Here is a 19,923-nt window from a genome sequence, read left to right as displayed (position 1 = left end):
TAAATCTGTGATCCAGTGAGAGTCTATCTTAGTTAATGGTGAAAGGTGTGGGTCTAATTTCAGTCTTCTGCAGGTTTCCAGCCAGTTCACCCAGCACCATTTGTTAAATAGGGAATCTTTTCCCCACTGAATGTTTTTAATTGGCTTGTCAAAGATTAAATAACAGTAAGTAGCTGGATTCATCTCTTGGTTCTCTATTCTATTCCAGACATCTACCTCTCTGTTTTTGTGCCAATATCATGCTGTTTTGTTTGTTTGTTTGTTTTTTGCAGTTTTTGGCTGGGGCTGGGTTTGAACCTGCCACCTCTGGCATATGGGGCCGGCGCCTTACTCCTTTGAGCCACAGGCGCCACCCATATCATGCTGTTTTGATCACTATTGATTTGTAGTATAGTCTGAGGTCTGGTAGCGTAATTCCTCCTGCTTTGTTTTTATTTCTGAGTAATGTCTTGGCTATTCGAGGTTTTTTCTGATTCCATGTAAAACGAAGTATTGTTTTTTCCAGATCTTTAAAGTATGACAGTGGAGCTTTAATAGGGATTGCATTGAAATTATATATTGCTTTGGGTAGTATAGACATTTTAACTATGTTGATTCTTCCCAGCCATGAGCATGGGATGTTTTTCCATTTCTTAATATTTTCAGCTATTTCTTTTCTTAGAGTTTCATAGTTCTCTTTATAGAGATCTTTCACGTCCTTTGTTAGATAAATTCCCAAATATTTCATCTTCTTTGGCACTACTGTGAATGGGATAGAGTCCTTAACTGTTTTTTCAACTTGACTGTTGTTGGTATATATAAAGGCTACCGATTTATGAATGTTGATTTTGTAACCTGAGACGCTGCTGTATTCCTTGATCACTTCTAAGAGTTTTGTAGTAGAGTCCCTAGTGTTTTCCAGATATACTATCATATCATCCATGAAGAGTGAAAGTTTGATCTCTTCTGACCCTATATCAATACCCTTGATCGCCTTTTCTTCCCTAATTGCAGTGGCTAAAACTTCCATTACAATGTTAAAAAGCAATGGAGACAATGGGCAGCCTTGTCTGGTTCCTGATCTGAGTGGAAATGATTCCAATTTAACTCCATTCAATATGATATTGGCTGTGGGTTTGCTGTAGATGGTCTCTATCAGTTTAAGAAATGTCCCTTCTATACCGATTTTCTTAAGTGTTCTGATCATGAAGAGATGCTGGATATTATCAAAAGCCTTTTCTGCATCGATTGAGAGAATCATATGGTCTTTGTTTTTTAATTTGTTTATGTGCTGGATTACATTTATAGATTTACGTATATTGAACCAGCCTTGAGATCCTGGGATAAAACCAACTTGGTCATGATGTATAATTTGTTTGATGTGTTGCTGGATTCTGTTTGTTAGGATCTTGTTGAATATTTTTGCATCTATATTCATTAGTGATATCGGTCTATAATTTTCTTTTCTTGTTGGGTCTTTCCCTGGTTTGGGGATCAGGGTGATGTTTGCTTCATAGAACGTGTTGGGTAGTCTTCCTTCTTTTTGTACCTTTTGGAACAGGTTAAGTAATATAGGTACTAATTCCTCTTTAAAGGTTTGGTAGAATTCAGACGTGAAACCATCTGGTCCCGGGCTTTTCTTTTTAGGGAGGTTTTGTATGGTTGATTCTATTTCCGAACTTGATATGGGCCTGTTCAACATTTCCACTTGATTCTGGCTAAGTCTTGGAAGGTGACGTGCTTCCAAGTATTGGTCAATTTCCTTCAGATTTTCATATTTCTGAGAATAAAGTTTCTTGTAGTATTCATTAAGGATTGTTTGGATTTCTGTTGCCTGTGATTTTGAGGTCTTAGTCGTGAATTCTTTACTTGGGCTAATGTTCAGAAGAGTTTCCCCTGGTTTTTTTCTAGTAGTTTTACAGTTTGAAGTCTTACATTTATGTCAAATCCCTTTCGAATTGATTTTTATATATCTTAAAAGACAGCAGTCCCGTTTTATTCTTATGCATATGGAAACCTAGGTTTCCCAGCACCATTTATGAAAAAAGGTATCCTTTTCCCCAGTGTGTGTTCTTGTCAATTTTGTCAAAGATCAATTGGCTACAGATATGTGGCTTTATTTCTAAATTCTTTATTCTTTTTCATTGATCTGGCTTCTGTTTTTATACTAGTACAATATTGTTTTGGTTACTGTAGACTTGTAGTATAATTTGGAATCAGGCAATGTGGTACCTGTAGCTTTGCTCTTTTTGCTCAAGATAACTTTGGCTTTTTCAGCTCTTCTTTGAACTTTTTAGATTTTTTTTCTAATTCTATGAAAAATGGTGGTATTTTGATAGGGAATGCATTGAACTAATAGATTGCTTTGGGCAGTATGATTATCTTAACCATATTAATTCTTCTGATCCATGAGCATAAGATGTTCTTCCATTTGTGTCATCTACAATTTATTTCATTGGTGTTTTATAGTTTTTCTTACAAAGCTCTCTCGCCTCCTTGATTAAACATACTCCTACGTTTTTTAAACATTTTTATTTTATTTATTGTTTTATTAAATCATAGCCGTGTACATTAATGTGATCATGGGGCACCATATACTAGTTTCATAGACTGTTTGACATATTTTCATCAAATTTTATATTTTAATTTTAGAGACAGTCTTGCTCTATTGTGCAGACTAGAATGCAGTGGCATCATCATAGGTCACAGCAACCTCAAATTCCTAGGATCAAATGAACTTCCTGCTTTAGTTTCTTGAGTAGGTAGGACTACAAGCATGTGCCCACACACTAGATATATTTTTTTAATTTCTTGTAACAACAGGGTCTTACCATGTTACCCAGGCTAGTCTTGAACTTCTGGCCTCAAGTATCCTCCTGCTCAACCTTCCAAAGTGCTGAGATTATAGGCACTAGCTTCCACACCTGGCCCATTATCTGCATTCTTCTATGTTTGGTCAAAAAGGCTTTGTTTTTCTCAGAAAAGACTTTATTTCTCACTCATTTCTGAGGCTTATTCTGGTAGAAAATAAAATTCTTGATTGACAATATTTTTCTTTCAGCTCTTCAAAAATGCCGTCCTCGTCTCTACTTGCTTGTTAGATTTCTACTAAAAACTTCCCTGTTAGTCTGGGGTTTCTTTTATAAGTAATGCAATACTCTTTTTCTTGCTAATTTAAACTTTTGTTCTTTTACTTTGACTTTAGTCATTTTTATTATAATACGCCATAGTGAAATTTTTTTGCAATGTATTTGCCTGGGGATCACTGTGACTCTTGTTTCTGGATGTCTCTTTTGCTAGAGTTGGGAATTTTTCATCAGTTGTCTCCTTAAAAAGGTTTTCTAAACTTTTGGCTTGGTACCTGTAGCTCAATGATTAGGGTGCCGGCCTCATACACTGGGGCTGGTGGGTTCTAACCCAGCTCAGGCCGGCTAAACAACAACAGTAACAAAAAAATAGACGGCATTGTGGCGGGCGCCTGTAGTCCCAGCTACTTGGGAGGCTGAGGCAAGAGAATTGCTTAAGCCCAAGAGTTTGAGGTTGCAGTGAGCTGTGACGTCATAACACACTACTGAGGGCGACATAGTAAGATTCTGTCTCAAACAAAACAAAAAAACCCAACTTTCTGTATATCTCATCTATGTCAGGAAAACCTATAATATGTAATTTTGTTGCTTTTTGTAGTCCTAGATGTCTTGAAGGGTTTTTATTCTGTTTTTTTTTTTTTTTTTACTATTTTAGTTTGACTAAATTATTTCAAAAGACCTGTATTCAAGTTCTAAGATTGTTTTTCTGCTTGGTCTAGTCTATTGCTGAAATTTCCAAATGTATTTTGTATATCCTTTAATGAGTTTTTCAGCTGCAGGATTTCTGTGAGGTTTTAAAAATGATATCTTGATAAATTTCTTATTCATATCTTGAATTGGATTACTTCGTATTAGTTTTCAGATTTCTCTTGCATCTCATGAGCTTCTTTTAAATCAACGTTTTTAATTCTTTGGCATCTTGAGAAATTCTTTTTGATTGGATTGGTTGCTGGACAAATGTTGTGGTCCTTTGGTTTCATATTTTCTTTCTTTTTCATGTTTCCTGTTTTCTTTCATTGATATCTGCACTTCTGGTGTAGAAATCAGTCACTTCTTCCAATTTCTGAACATTACTTTTATAGAGAAGAATTTGTTCCAGAGAACTTTTATAGAGAAGAATTTGTCCAATCTATGTTGTTGGTTGGGTAGGACATTTTCACCTGGATTTTGGATGCCTGTGGTAGTGTGTAATCTTAGTATGATTTCTCACTGGGTCAGTAGTAGTGTCTGTGGTTTCCTCAGTTGCTTAGGTTATGGTTGAAGCTATGACAAAGTTTTGCTGGAGTCTTGGATATCAGCTGAGCCAGTGTTCAGGCCCAGTGATAGCAGCAGCGGGCTGTGTTGCCTGTTTTTAGGCTGAGAGCACAGCCCAATGTTAAACTCTCAATATGGTGCCTTAGACCTGTGACCAGAGAGGGCAGGGCCCTGTTCAGGCAGGCAGCATCAGCAAGAAGTGCAGCCCACCCAAGTCTCAGTCTCATAGCAGCCCCTTATAGGGCAATGGGCATTGTCTTAGGTTTGTGTTGGCAAGTTCCCTTCCTGGTTGGGCAGGAGCTACAACAGCATCAGCCAGAACTTCATCCAAGTGTGGGGCACAGTGCTGTGTTAAACCTTCAAAATGGCACTCTGGGTTTGTGACCTGGCAGGGCAGGGCCCTTCCCAGGCAAGCAGCATGGGCAAGAAGCTGTGGGAAGTGTGATCTACTCACCTCTCAGTGTCAACAGCAGCCAGCAGCAAGCAAGTGGGGGCCATCCCAGGGTTGCATGGAAGTGGCTGGTCTCTGCTCTCCCTCTTTGAAGCAGTGCAGTGGCAGGAGCTGCATCTACAGATCCCTGGAATCTAGGCTCTCGGAATGGCGACCAGCAAGGCTTGGATGCCTGTGATATTCTGTGTGGGTTCCCTTTCTGGAGCAACATCTCTGCGCAATCTCCAGGCAGCTTCCTCTGTTAGCTGTCTCTCAGGCCTGTGTGAGTTGAGGGGTTCTCTTCTAAACAAGATTGTAAAACCTTAGAGTGTGATGTCTTGGGGTTTTCTCTCTTACTGTTGCCACATCCAGGAGCTTCTCCAGGCTCCCAGACAGTTCCCAGCTGGGCAAGCTGCCTTGAACCCTCTCCTTACTTTTGGTGCTTCTCACTACTCCTCTGGAGAATCCTAGCATTATCTCTTAGATGGTATGTTTAAAATGTATCTATTTACTATTCCGGTTCTCCTTTGCAGAGGAGGCACATATGTCTAGTCAGCCACCTTGATCCTCTATTTTAAAATGTATGACCATTTAATAATATTAATAGCAATAAACTTATATAGCATTGACTATCTTCCAGATGCCATTCCAAGAATTTGATATCTACTAATTCATTTCATCCTTACAAGTTATTGAGATAGGTATAGACTTTCTCCATTTTACTGATGAGGAAACTGAAATAAAGACTAAATGAACTTCCCAAAGTCACACCCAACTAGGTGTGGAGAAGAGTTCTAGGGATTTCGTACTCTTCTGTTCTTCCTTGCTGCCCTTGGCAAAGAACTCACTGTAGGCCAGGTGTGGTGGCTCACTTGTGTAATCCCAGTGCTTTGGGAGGTTGAGGCAGGACGATTGCATAAGCCCAGGAATTTTAGACCAGCCTGGGCAGCACAGTGAGATCCAATTTCTACTAAAAAAAAATAATAATAATAATAATTAACCGAGCATGGTGGCACATGCCTGTAGACTCAGGTTGGGTCAGCTGAGGCAGGGGTAGTACTTGAGCCCAGGAGTCTGAGATTTTAGTAAACTGCTCAGGCCACTGCCTTCCAGCCTTGGTGACAGAGTGAGACCCTGTCCACTGCATGGGCAGTGGGAAGAAGTCTGAGTGTAGGCAGAATGCTCCTTGGTCTTCTATTTCAGTTCACTGGGACTTTGGGAAACTCATTTATTCTCTCTGAACCAGGCCTATCCAATGGAAATAGAATGTTAGCTGCAAATGTTGAGCCACACACGTAATTTAAATTTTCAAGTAGCCATGTTTTTAAAAAGTAAAAATATAGGCAAAATGAATTTTATATTTTATTAAATATATTAAATACCTTCAAATATAATAGGTCAGCATGTAATCAATAATAACATTTATCCGTTAGGTATCTTATATTCATCTTTTCATATTAAATAATTGAAATCTGGTCTGTATTTACTCTTACAGCACATCTCAACTCAGACTATCCACACTTTAAGTGATCAGTAGCCCCAGGTACCTGCTGGATGCAGTGGACAGCACAGCTCTAAACCCTTGAGAGCTACCCCCAAATGAGACCACAATGATAGATCATCACTGGAGTTCTAGGAGTCTATGATGAGAAGCACCTTTATTTCTTAAGTTGTTTACCACAAGGTTACTTGTCTCCTGTCTGCTTAAGTAGCACGGAGAATGCATTCTAAGATAATTCAGTGATGAAATGATCCTTTAAGAGTCGCAAGGCAATGTAGTGTCAAGATAGTGTGTGCATATGAGGGAAGGATTTTCAGAAAATGACTGTGCTTTTAGTAGCTTTTTAAAGAATCAATTATTCCTTCAAATATCTGAGAGCTTACTGTGTGCCAGCTTCTGTGTGCGTGCAAAGTGAAGCCTTGGGTACCATGGAGTTCTTCACTCATTATTTAAACGTATATGTACAGGAGTTATTTCTGAGGACTGAGGTGGGATGTTCTAAGTATAGAACTGTGTATATTGATTAAAAGACAAAAAAGCCTTTGCACTTGGGTTGGGGGGAGATCTGGGTTCAGCTCCTGCTTCACATTTCTGCTCTGATGGAGGGTCTCATCTCCTTGGAGGAGGGATGCCAATCTGGTGCTGTGATCTGCAGCGGGAGGAAGCCCTTGCTGAGAATCTGGAATAAGAAGAGCAGAAAAGTGCTGTTCCCTAATGATTGGGGCTTGAGAAAGTTTTCTTGGAGGTGATGGGGCCTGGGCAGAACCTTGCCACACACAGGGGACACTTACCCTAAATTGAAGCAGAAAGAAGGTGTGTCAGATATTCTACACCAGGCGTCCTCAAACTGCGGCCCGCGGGCCACATGAAGTGGTGTGATTGTATTTGTTCCCATTTTGTTTTTTTACTTCAAAATAAGATATGTGCAGTGTGCATAGGAATTTGTTCATAGTTCTTTTTTAAACTATAGTCTGGCCCTCCAATGGTCTAAGGGACAGTGAACTGGCCCCCTGTTTAAAAAGTTTGAGGACGCCTGTTCTACACTGTAAGTAAATGTCTCTTAAAATCGATTTCTCTTTAGTAGCTTTAAAAGCATTGTCTACTGACATCTCAATTTGGGATAATTTCTGAGAGGTGCTGGGAGAGTTTTTTCTCCTCTACGAAGTTGATAGTTGATTTGGAGATGGATCGAATCGGGTGGCCGGTCCCATTTCTTTCTGTGTCCAGCTTCTGTGACAGTGCAGCTGGTACATATGTTTCAGCATCTAAACCATTTGCTTTTATTCCACAGGCAATCAGAACTTTCTCTGCGCCAAGAACTGCAGGTATAGAGAAAAGTAAGACCGACAAACATAAGTGAATTCTCAGTTAAAGGAGACTTTTAAACTCCCCGGTCTTTCCAAGTTTATAACCCACTAGGAGGCAAGCTGGCTTCTGCTGCTTTCACTACGTTTGGCATTTGCAGTAAATTATGACTGTTTGCAATCTCCCACCTCTGATTTCTTTGAGGAAAAGATTCTTTCTCACTGGGTCAGACTGTAGACTCTTCTGAGGGAGTCTCCATGCAGTGGATGATGCGGAGAGAACGCTAATGAAGTGAGGAAGGCAAGTTCTGGAAAATACAAGACTCTAGTGGGTGAAGGGAAGACAGGAAAGTTATGGCACTGTCTGTCAGGGAGAATTATCTGAGAGAGTGTGGAGGCCAGGAGAGCCTCAGGGAACATTTGCTCTCTGAGTGGAAGATACCAGGAGGGACAGTGATAGAACATTTTGAGGATACATTCTGAAAATAAAAAATATGTCTCCCTTTTGGTATTTTGTGAAGAATGCGAAAGAGTCAGAATGAAGCACATATTTGTTGCCTCATGTTTATTCGAATGTGACACAGTGTCAAAATTACGCTGCATAGGGCCTCAGATTGACACAACCCACTGAAAACACTTAAGATACGGGACTTTTAGGGTGGTGCCTGTGGCTCAAAGGGGTAAGGTGTCGGCGCCATATGCTGGAGGTGGCGGGTTCAAACCCAGCCCCGGCCAAAAACTGCAAAAAAAAAAAAAAAAAAGGATTTTTAACCAGATACCTGAAGAACTGAGGATGCAGGGTGGTTTGGCTGACCCAGTGTGACAGAGACAATGAGATGGAAGGGACATATGTTGAGTCATTGGAATGTGGGTGGAAGCGATGGGCATCATTTCTGGGTTTTGCCTGTAAGAAGTCTCCCGTTCACAATCCTGTCTATCCCGTGTGGTCATCTTTTAGACTTTGAGGTAGAGAGGGCAGAGGTCCAAGAGAAATGGTGCCTTATACTCTGTGTCACTATTTGGGGGAAAGATGCCTGCCCACGAACATGTACATTTAACCTTATATTCATGAGTGAAAAAGGCATTTTTGTTGTGTCACTGAGATCTAGAGATTTATTTGTTACTATAGCTGAGCCTAGCACACTCTTATTTCCAAAAGAGAAGTCTACCAGTTCACAGGCCACTCTTCCAGCTGCTGTTTCTTTCCTTACGCTGCAGGAGAAACAATTGTTCATCCTTAATGACCATATTCCTCTCATGTCCAGCAGGATTAAAACTTTGGCAAGGAAGGAAAGATAAAGTGATGGGCACAACTGAGAGGAAAATTATCAGCACGTTCCACATTATGGTGGGACTTTCCTAAATTAGTTCACGTTCTACAAAGTCAGCTCATGAATGAATGAGTCTTTCTTAAAATCCACTTTATTGAGGTATGATAGACATGTAGAAAGCTGTCCATATTCAGTGTATACAACTTGATGAGTTTGGGGATAAGGCCATAAACATATTCTTCACCTCCCAAAGTTTCCTCCTACCCCCTTTATTGTTATTGTTAAAGATAATAATATTTAACATAAACCTACCCTCTTAGCAAATTTTAAGTGTGTAATGTAGTAGTGTTACTTATAGGCATTATGCTGTAGTGAAGAGCTCCAGAACTTTTTTATCTTGCTTAGCTGATTTTGTATCCTCTCACCATAAACTCACCACTTTCTTTCTCTTCCCCAGCACTTGACAACTACCATTCCACCTCTGCTTCTGAGTTTGAACTATTTTAGTTTATTTATTATTTCACTTATATTAAATCACACAGGACTTGTCTTTCTATGTCTGACTATGGATGTTAAGGTATGATTCATACCAAAGAAAATTTAAGGTAGGATTCATATTGAGGAAAATTTATAACCGGTGAAACCAGACACGTTATCTGCTTCTGAAATACAATGAAGGGACAGGTATAATAGATATTCCCATTCCAAAAGAGAAATCAGAAAGAATAGGGTCACATGTTCTAAGCAAGTTCAAGATCTAGCAAGGCAAATTCCATTCGATCTTACGGCTTAAGAATGATCCTTCGTGGTTCGGTGCTCTGCCTTGTGAGCCCACTAAGGTGGCACCATCATCCCCATGGCTCTAGGAACCTTCCTGTCCTGAGGTACACTGTGAAAGCCTCACCCCTTTTGCAATTGAGAAAGGCATAAATTTTGGATGGGTAGGGGAGGAAAGTTATGGACTGAATGTCCTTTCATAATTCTTATGTTGAAGCCTTATCCCCCAGTATGATGGTATGAGGAGATGGGACCTTTAGGAGGTCATGAAGATAGGGCCCTAGTCCATTTGGATTAGTGCCAATGAGTTTTCTGTCTCCTCTTCTCTCCCTCCCCCATGTGAGGGTATGTTACCACAGCGAATGAGGGTCTGCTCACTCTGTGCAGCAATACTAGACACCAAAGCCAAGGGTTGTAGAGGGAGAAAGAGACATTCTTATTGTATGGCGTCATGCATGGAGAACAGGCAGCTGACATTTAAGACTTGATGATGTGCAAGCAAGGATTTTTAAAGGCAGGGGTACATTTTAGAACAGCAAAAGTTACAGAAAAAATTATAAATCAGTACATGGAGGGAATACATTGATCCAGCTTGAAAAGGTAGGATACCCTGAAGTGGGTGCTTGTAGGTCATAGGTGGATTCAGAGATTCTTTGATTAGCTGAAAGGGATGTTGAGCTGAGTGTGACTCTCTCTTGGCCCTTCAGTGAGAAACTTAGAACAAAAAATGGTGATCATAACCAGTTCCCCCTTATCAACATTTTCTACCCACTGGGAATTTCTGAAAGACAACTCTAGAACATATGTTAAGATGCCATCTTAATATCATGGCTTCCCTGGAGGACCATTGTTATTACTATCTCCCTGCTCCTCAGGTTGCCCATTCACTTTTTTTTTTGCATTTATCATTTTTATTTGACAGAAAAAAATATGGAACGTTTCACGAATTTGCGTGTCATCCTTGCGCAGGGGCCATGCTAATCTTCTCTGTATCGTTCCAATTTTAGTATATGTGCTGCCGAAGCGAGCACTGCCCATTCACTTTTCAAGGATAGCTGAGTGCCCAGAACTTACCCTGAAGGGACTCAAGACTTTCCCTTATTTCCATGTTTGGGGTGGGCATTGGGCCCATAAAAGGGGGGTTCCTGCTTCATCTCAGACAGTGAGAAAGTCCCTGCCTGCAAGCCAGGAATCAGGCCCTTACCAAGAACAGAATGGGCCAGCACCTTGATCTTGGACTTTGCAGCCTCCAGAACTTTGAGAAATAAATTTGATATTTAAGCCACCAAATCTATGGTATTGTGTTATGACAGTTCTAAGCAATGAATCCAGAGCAGCAAGCAGGCACTGAAGAGAGACTATCAACAGTCACAGAAGTTTGTGACGTGCTTTAGAATTGGCCCCTGGGAAACCTGGTTACCACAGCCTTTCTTCACACCACCCTTCAGGTGGTTGAGTTACAGTTGGTGCTAATCTGCATAAGACACATCTACACGGGTCTGAGCCAGCAGGCCATCCAAGCAACCTTGCCAAGCCTCCCCCACTCCCATGCATGCTTGCCTAAATCATCTGCCTCAAATATTGGCACCATGAAGCCACTCTCCCTGCCCACTGACTTGTGGTGGTTTCTGTTTTTTAGGCTTCATCAGCAAAATCACTTTGTTTTCTTAGGTCTTTTTCAGCATGACGTTTGATATCTCTTATCTGTATGAGCCAATGAGTAACTTGAAATTCTCTTACTCTAATTCTGTGGTGGTCTGTCTGTCTTTTCATTATTGTTGAAGGCTGCTGAAGTTGCGAAGGATCTCAAATCATCTTGTATAAATCATTATTTACCAGGTAAGAAGCTGTCTTCGTCAGGTTGGGCTGCCATAACAAAATACCATAGACTGTGTCGCGTAAGTAACAGACTTTGATTTCTCATAGTTTCAGAGGCTGGAAAGTCTGAGGTTCAGGTGTCAAGGTTCTGATGAAGACCCTCCCCTGCCTTCTTGCTATGGTCTCTCATGGTATAGAGAAGCAGGCCTGGTGCTCATTGTGGGGGCTTCACCCTTATGATCTTATCTAAACCTAGTCACCTCCTCAAGGCCTTATGCATAAAACCATCACACTGAGGGTTAGGGTTCAACACATGAATTTTGGGAGGGACACAGTCCATAATAAATGGGTTGGGGAAGTTGAGGATTTTGAGTCATTCAGCAGCTATCTCACAACATCTAACCGGAAAACTGTTCCCCCATGAACTCCAACTAATTAAACCTTTTGCAACCCAGTTGATGGCAGCATTTATGGAAGAATTATTTTGAGCTTTTGATAAGAGGCGGTGAGTACACCAGGATGCAGGACCCATAGCATTTACTTGTTTTCATGATAATGGTCATGTACCTCCTGGAAAGAGGAGGCTATGAATGAAGAAAGAGTCCAAGAGGGTGAGATTCTGATTTTGTATAATCAAAGAGTAATATTCATTATCTGGTTCAAAAAATAACTAATTTAATGGTTTTTGCTTGACTTTAAAGAGATTTTGGCGCACTTAAAAGATGAGAAAGATGGAGTAAGAATGAGGTTTATTATCCTAGTAACTAGAAAAATAACCTTCTCAGAATTTGTTGGTAAGAGATAAATTTTACCTTTTTAGAAAAAACGGTAACTTTTAACGGCTGGTAATTTCTCTTGGGTCAAAGCCTTAAAAGGACAGAACAGTTTTCTTCCTTTTAGGAGGATAATAAAGCCCTTACAGTGATTTCTGTTTCATTTCACAGCAGCCCACTGAAGAATCCAGTTCATCTTGCTCTGGTAAACATTTCCTGAATTACTTCATTGTTTAAATTTTTTTCTTCCATTAACAGGAAAGGGAGATGTCTTATCAAGAGAGGCTCTTTGCCAGTGGCTAATTTTTTATGTAGTTGTTTTCTTAGAGGAGAAAAATAATGCCACTTACAATAGGATCTTAGAACCTGAAAGGAATTTAGAAATCATTATTCAACTTCATTATCTTCAGCTCAGGTAACTGAAACCAAAAGGAAAAGCCTGCTCCTTAGTGAAAAATCAGAACTAGTAGTTCAGGTGTGGTGGCTCATGCCTGCAGCCCCAGCACTCTGAGAGGCCAAGGTGGGAGGATCCCTTGAACTCAGGAGTTTGAAACCAGCCTGAGCAAGAATGAGATCCTGTCGCTATTAAAAATAGAAAAATTAGTTGGGTGTTGTGGCAGGGGACTGTAGTCCTCGCTACTTGGGAGGCTGAGGTAGGAGGATCCCTTGAATCTAGGGGTTTGAAGTTCCTGTGAACTAGGCTGACATCACTGCACTCTAGCCTGGGGCAACAGAGTGAGACTCTGTCTCAAAAATAAATAAATAAATAAATAAAACCACAACTAGAACCAAAGCTTTTTTGCTACAAATGCAGTTTCCAATCTCTAGTCTTGGCCTTCTTTCTCATTGGATGGTTCTTTGTTAGCCTACATGTCACCCATGGTAAATGGTAAGGAAACAGAGCAGAGCTCAAGGCCACATTCATGAATCCTTCTTTGAGCCTTCTCTCTGATACAAAGACGGATAAGACGTGTCAGCAGGCAACAGGGATCTTGGCTTCTAGAAAATTCCACAAATGCCTGTTGAGCACTTCTTTGTGCCAGACGCTGTGTGGGTCACAGGGTCAGACTGGCCCTCACACAGCAGTCAGTGATTATCGTGTGAAGAGAACACGCTTAGATGCTTCTTGAGAAAAAAGATAAATAAAATTCCGACAGTCAGTCTTATCTGTGAAGGTCTCTGTTCAGTGGGACGTGACAGGGACTTATTAAGCCTCAAGGTGGAAAGGAGAGAAATATTGGTGAGTCTGAGCAAAGGACTCGTGGCATTGACCTTGCTCTTTGAACGGACCCAGGTGAAGTTTCCCTGGGAGTCATCACCTCGCCTTCCCCTCGTTTTTCCTGTGTTAGAGTACGGCAGGGCGCTGTCCCACAACTTTGCTGCTTGCACTCCCCTGAATGGGGGCAGAGGCTTCCCCGCTGTGTGTTCACGGCTTCATGTGAACTGAAGTCAACCATCCTTATTTTGTAAGTCTTATCACTAGATGCAGAATTTGTGAAATGAAAAGTTGTTTTCAGGGAAGGGGAGGGACCTATGTCTTTTAAAATCTGGTGTAGGGGAAAGGAAAACTGCCTTTCCCCCCTGCCTATCCTTCGTTCATGGCTGAGGCCCTTATGACAAAAGAGAGATTAATGAAAAAGCACAGGTTTATTTTGTAAAAGTTATATGTAATATGGAACCTTCATAAGGAGATGAAGACCCAAAGAAATCATCTCTATGTATCTCTGTGCGAGATTTGATGAAGAGTGGACTTTTGGGAAGAGATAGGATTGGACAAAGAGTGCACTGTAACAGTAATGAACGAAGGGAAACTTAGCAAGGCCTCGTTGTTCAGATTCTCCTCTTTGATGCTTTGTCTTTGAGATAAGGAAGTTGTATTTTCCTTCCAGCATAGGGAAAACACACAGACGAGTTTAAAAACATTTTTAATTGACAAGTAAAAATTGTGTGTATCTATAGTATAGAACATAATGCTTTGTTATACACATCATGTATACACTGTGCAATGGATAAATCAAACTGTTTAACATTCATTATCTTGTATACTTACACTTGTTTTGTGGTGAGGACTTAAGATTTATTCTCTTAGCAATGTTTAAGTGTATAATATATTGTTATTAGCTGTAGTCACCATGATGCACAACAGATACCTTGAACTTATTCCTCCTGTCTAGCTGGAATTTTGAGTCCTTTGACCAATGTCTCCCCTTTCCTCCTGACCCACCCAGGCTCTGGTACCCACTGTCTACTCTCTGCATCTGTGAGTTCGACCTCTCTCTACTCCACATATAAATCAGAGCACATGCTGTCCAAATTTTTGGCTTATTTCGTTTAACATCATGTCCTTTAGGCTCATTCATGTTGTCACAAATGACAGGATTTCCTCCCTTTATTTTTGAGACAGTTTCATTTTTTCACCTTGGTAGAGTGCTGTAGCATCACAGCTCACAGCAACCTCAAACTCTTGAGCTCAAGAGATCCTCTTGCCTCAGCCTCCCAAGTATCTGGAACTTTAGGCACTACCATGACCCCCAGCTGTTTTTTCTATTTTTAGTAGAGATGGGGTCTCACTCTTGCACAGGCTGGTCTTGAACTCCTGAGTTCAAGGGATCCACCTGCCTCAGCCTCCCAGAGTGCTAGGATTACAGGCAGGAGCCACCACAACCAGCCACCTCCTTTTCAGACTGAACAGTATTCCACTGTGGAAATACACCATGTTTTCTTTATCCACCACATGGCTCTGGATGATGTGACTTTGCTGCCATGTCGTTCTACTTCCTTGGTAAGAACCAAAAGGTGGACTAGCAGGATTCACAGGTGCTTCGGGATGAGAGGCAAAGCCAGGAAGGGTTTACCTTGCTGCGTTTTCAGACAGTGTCTGTGGGAATGTAGACTTGAGACAGTGATCAGCCTGTCCTCTTGTTCCAATATGCAGGTTCACCCAGAATGACATTAGTGACAACGTGTAAGGATCAACCCTGCATCCCGCCCTGTTGTGCTGATTTCACACCTCCACTTAGGGCTTTGCCAAAATAAGAGAGGGTCAGCCTCAACCTGTGACATTCTGACATTTTTTAGTGGGCTAGGAAGCCTCATCTCCACCAGATATTTGCTTTCCTCTGAATTTAAAGCACAGGACTGTCCGCCTATAAGGCCTTTTCATATTTGTCTGTGGGGCAAACGTTTTTACCAGTGCATCCTTAACAGCAGAGGAGAATGAAGCAGCAGGCCTGGGCATGTGGGCATAGAATCAGGCAATGGTGTTTCAGCAGGAAATAGCTTAGAAGTCTTATACTTACAAAAAGGTAGTGGGGATTTTACATTATGCTGTAAAATATTTATTTGCATATTAAAAATAATGTTTCAGATTAACTCCCATGAGTGGTAGTGAATCTCTAGACTTTCTCTATGGCTTTGTGGATCCTGGCCCAAAGGACTTGTCTTCTCAGTTTAGGAATCACAGACCCAGGCTAAAGCTCTATCTCTTTCTGCTTCCCCAGGATAGTTGGTACCTGGTGCTCAATCCTGAGGACACAAGTAGGTGTGGTTTGGGGTCTGCATCTGTGGTTCTTAGAGATTTACAGTCATCAGATCAAAACATTTCATACCCCAGACATGCTCTGTAGTCACACCCGGAAACTGTTGCAGTGGCAAGGAGGAAGGGCATTGCTTTTGAAACAGTAGGAAGTGCTGCCTGGTTTTGTCATTAATGTAATTGCTCATGAAAGAAGAATATGAGCACACCCATGCTCAGTATGAACTGGCCAACTGCATGAAGACCTTCGTGGGCTGAACTTTGAGAACCACTGATTTGTCAAAAGCCTGGCACAAGCGGATGTTTGCCCTACTTTAAAGAAGGCAAGACAGAGTTGTCAGCCAGGATGTGTAATTTAGACATACAAGATATTTATGAGTTGGGTGGCAGATGAAATATGTTCAGGAGGGCTATATTCTTTGTGGGGCCAGGGCAAATGAATATGTAGAATCCTTATGCAAAAAATCATGGAGAATTTCAAGTTGCCAACAGTAGAGCATGAAACCCAGCACAGGGCCGTTCAAGGTTAGGAGGCCCTGTGTGACGACGCAGATCACACGCCTGTGAGGCCGGCCCTGATAGTTTCTTAAATTTGGAAAATTCTGGGTGTAGCTCTGGTATGAAGGGAGAAGCCATAAATACAAAGTTGATAAAAGAGAAGAAAGGAAAGAGGAAGCACGTGAGGTACATAGTTGTCTTGAAGGTGAAGTGCAGACAAGCCATGCTCTGTGCTGCAGAGGAGACCTCTGTGGTCTGCAGAGAATGAAACGGCTCCACAGTTACAAACCAGGGGTGGGCTGAGAGGGCTAATGAGAACATCTACACAAGGTACAGAATCCATCCATTCAATCATTGGATTCCCTTTCACACCATTAATTAATTAAGACCTTTATTAACAGGTGTTTGCAATTTGACTTTTTGAAACAATCAAGTTGTAAACTTTTTTTCCCAATTAAAAATGAAATTCTTAAAAATCTCAACTTGACCAGATATGAAACCATTTAAAAACCTTTAGAAGTATATTGAGAAAAACCAGGCTTTTTAATAAAAAATATTTGTTTATTACCAAGAAAGACGTCTTTAGATAAAAATGATAAAACCCCATGCTGCCTAGATAAGACGGATAGTTCCAGTTATCTTGTCAATGGGCAAAAAGCCAGCGCTTGAGGTTTTCAGCTCCGATCTTTTGTTCCTTTCTTATTACTGGAATTTCATATTCATTTCTCCTTGTGGGATGACTAAACCAGAAGATGGTGGAGATGGTGAGCGGCATTCACTCAGCCCTGCCCTGCTCAGCCCCCAGAGCAGTGAGGTTGCCATGGTACCTGCCTTGAAGCGGCTGCTGACCTTGGGTCTTGATTCTCTTTCTCCTCTTCACTGCTGTCCTCTCCTGGGCTGTCTGTGGCGAGGAGGGCCCCCCTGCAGAATCCTGATCTATAACCCTGATACATATTCTGTCCTGCTGGTCTACCTTGTTCTCCTGCACCCTGGTTGTCAGCACCTCCCTCACTTCTCCCTGCAGGGAGGGTTGGAATCCTGTGCTCGGTGCCCATAATGTCTCCGCATGTAGTAAGGTGGAAAACTTCGTCTGTGGTAGGGCCCACTTTATAGGGTCTGGCCTTCAGGAGCATTCTCGGATCCCTCATTCTTTTCTCTGCTCTTGCTATTCTGGTAATTCTGTTGGTCAGTGTGTGGAGGCCCCTGTGGTGTGGATAACACCTATAATGTTTACAGTCTGCTGTGAATTTACTACCTTGAACTGGGATTCCAACACAGCCTGTAACATCTGCCTCGTAACCTTTTCTCCTTCAACAACATCAGACCCCACAGGCTCCCCATGTCCTGTACCGTGTAGGGCCTTCCTGGGGTCACTCTTCTTTACAGCAGTCTGGTGTTCAAATGCATTGTCTTTGGTGTCATTCCTGTTGATGAAACAATATCCAGTTCCTACATTGAGTCATTTTACTGTTCCAGAAACCTTCTTTGTGGTGGTCTTGCCCCACCAGCAGGCACCCAACCCGATGTGAAGCCCTGGGGCCACCAATGGTGGTGCCAGGCTTTGTGTTGGCAGCGTTGAGGGTGGGGCTGGCGGATGGTTGTTGGGTCCTGGCCTCACTGTTCACAGTTGCCGTGACCATGACTTCTAGGGTAGGCTGTGGGGATAGTGACTGGGGCTGGCTGCAGCAGCTGCCGCTTCTGCTGATGTGTGACAGTCACCAGATTGGTGGCTGCAGTGGGGTTGCTCTGAGCTCTCTGGGGTACACTCTCCATCCTGCTCTCCCACCATTTATTGAAACGCATTGGTAATTGCATTTACTGTGGGGTCAGAGAATGGTGAATGAGTTATTACTAATTGTTTTGTAAACAATTAGTTTACAAAAAAAATTGGGAAAAAATTGGGTCTATAGCGTGGAGGGGTTGTAGAGAATTGCTATGGATGGTGATTTAAATCTTTTTAAAAGATGGAAACTTGAACCTCAGTGAAATATCAATGCTATGAGCATGATTCAAGTTTCATGGCAGATAGGGGTCAAATGTAGAACTTGCTCATTCATTCAGGCAGAATTGTTAATGGGAGGAGAGGCCAATTTCAGATAAAAACAGGACCAACCAGGTATATATTTGAGGACAGTGAGAACCTATGTTGACTGAGGCGGCTCCAAGAGTATGAGGCCTGTTGAAAGATGCCCAGAATCAAATAATTCTAAACCGTAGTGCAGGACTGAGGAGTGTCTGTATGCAGGTTAGGTTTACAGGCAGTCCCGGAGTTACAAACATCTGGCTGGTGTACAACTCACATGAACAGAGGCTATTATGGGTGATAGGTAAAGTATCTGTTCCAACTTACGTAGAAACTCAGAAAAAACCTACAGAACCTATCTTGTTTATAACCCAGGGACTGCCTATAATTGGCCCTCACTTTGCAACCCCTGATAGATGAGTCACTGGGAAAAGCAGATACATTGGTGACTCTACAAAACATTGAAGAGAAACCTTGTTACCAAGACTAGAGTGCTTAAGAGGCAATCAATATCATCCAATCAAGGGAGCCCTTCCAACCAGCAGGCAGGCACCAGTAGGCCTCCATCAGGCGGGCAGACACCTGCCTGCCGCTGCTTAGAAGCAGCGTTGACCTAGACAGCAAGGTGGCTTGTGCGTTGTTTCTCCAGTAGAGATCCTGCAGGCTGCTTTGATCTACTATGGTTTAATTAGTAATTAGGAAGTTATTTTATTGCTTTTCCTAAACTCACTTCATTTTCATCCCATTTCCTCTTTTAGCAGAGCTATCCTCTCCTGCAAATGATGTTTCTTTCTATGTCAGGTAGAAAGAATAGAATTTATGTTACCCAAATATAATTTTCTCATTTTGAAAATTTTAGAATTCTTTATTTCTAAAACATGTAAAGTCAGAGAACTTTATTAAAATGTATTCCATTAGAGTACATGAGGGTTGTATTTGTGAGCATTGATGTTGGTACCTAATTAATCTTGAGTGAAAAGATTCTTTCTTTGACTTCTCTTTCCCAAAGAACCCTAGATCTTTTCATTACTTGTAGTCTGTTTTTCACACTCTGGTTTCTCATCTCTGCTTTCTGGGCTATCCTGACTTTCTTTTCTTTCTTTTTCTCTTTTCTTTTTTTTCTCTTCTCTTCTCTTCCCTCCCCTCCCCCCCCTCTCCTCTCCTGTCTCCTCTCCTCCCCTCCCCTCTCTTCTCCTCTCCTCTCCTCTTTTCTTTTTCCTTTCCATCCTTTCTTTCTTTCCTTCCTTCCTCCTTTTTTTTGAAACAGAGTATCACTCTGCACCAAGGGTAGAGTTCTGTGGCATCCTAGCTCACAGAAACCTTAAACTCCTGGGCTCCAGAGATCCCCCTGCCCCCTTGTCCCAGCCTCCCGAGTAGCTGGGACTACAGGTACCACGCCACAATGTCTGGCTAATTTTTCTATTTTTAGTAGAGATGGGGTCTTGCTCTTGCTCAGACTGGTCTAGAATGCCTGAGCTCAGGCTATCCATCCACCTCTGCCTCCAAGGGTGTTGGATTACAGGTGTGAGCCACTATGCCTGGATTTTTCCTGAATTTCTTAAGGGGTACTAACCAAATTGTTTCACCAGCCCTGGGGTACCATGTGACAAGCATTAGGAAGTTTGTATATTTTGGGCTCGTGGAGGAAAAATCGGAGATTACACATTTCCCAGT

The 19,923-nt window shown here is 41.7% G+C and overlaps 1 protein-coding gene and 1 non-coding gene across 2 annotated transcripts in view; one reads left to right on the top strand and one right to left on the bottom strand.

Moving 5' to 3' along the window:
• Positions 1 to 19,923, top strand: part of GNA14 (G protein subunit alpha 14) — a 202,321-nt gene that overhangs the window by 25,677 nt on the left and 156,721 nt on the right. The window lies entirely within an intron of this gene.
• LOC128579947 (U6 spliceosomal RNA) lies at positions 10,527 to 10,633 on the bottom strand. The gene has a single exon (XR_008378315.1). It is a non-coding gene; the product is annotated as a U6 spliceosomal RNA (small nuclear RNA).

Source organism: Nycticebus coucang, chromosome 2 (assembly GCF_027406575.1).
Source record: "Nycticebus coucang isolate mNycCou1 chromosome 2, mNycCou1.pri, whole genome shotgun sequence".
Lineage (NCBI taxonomy): Eukaryota > Metazoa > Chordata > Mammalia > Primates > Lorisidae > Nycticebus > Nycticebus coucang.
This window is presented reverse-complemented; position numbering and strand designations above follow the sequence as displayed.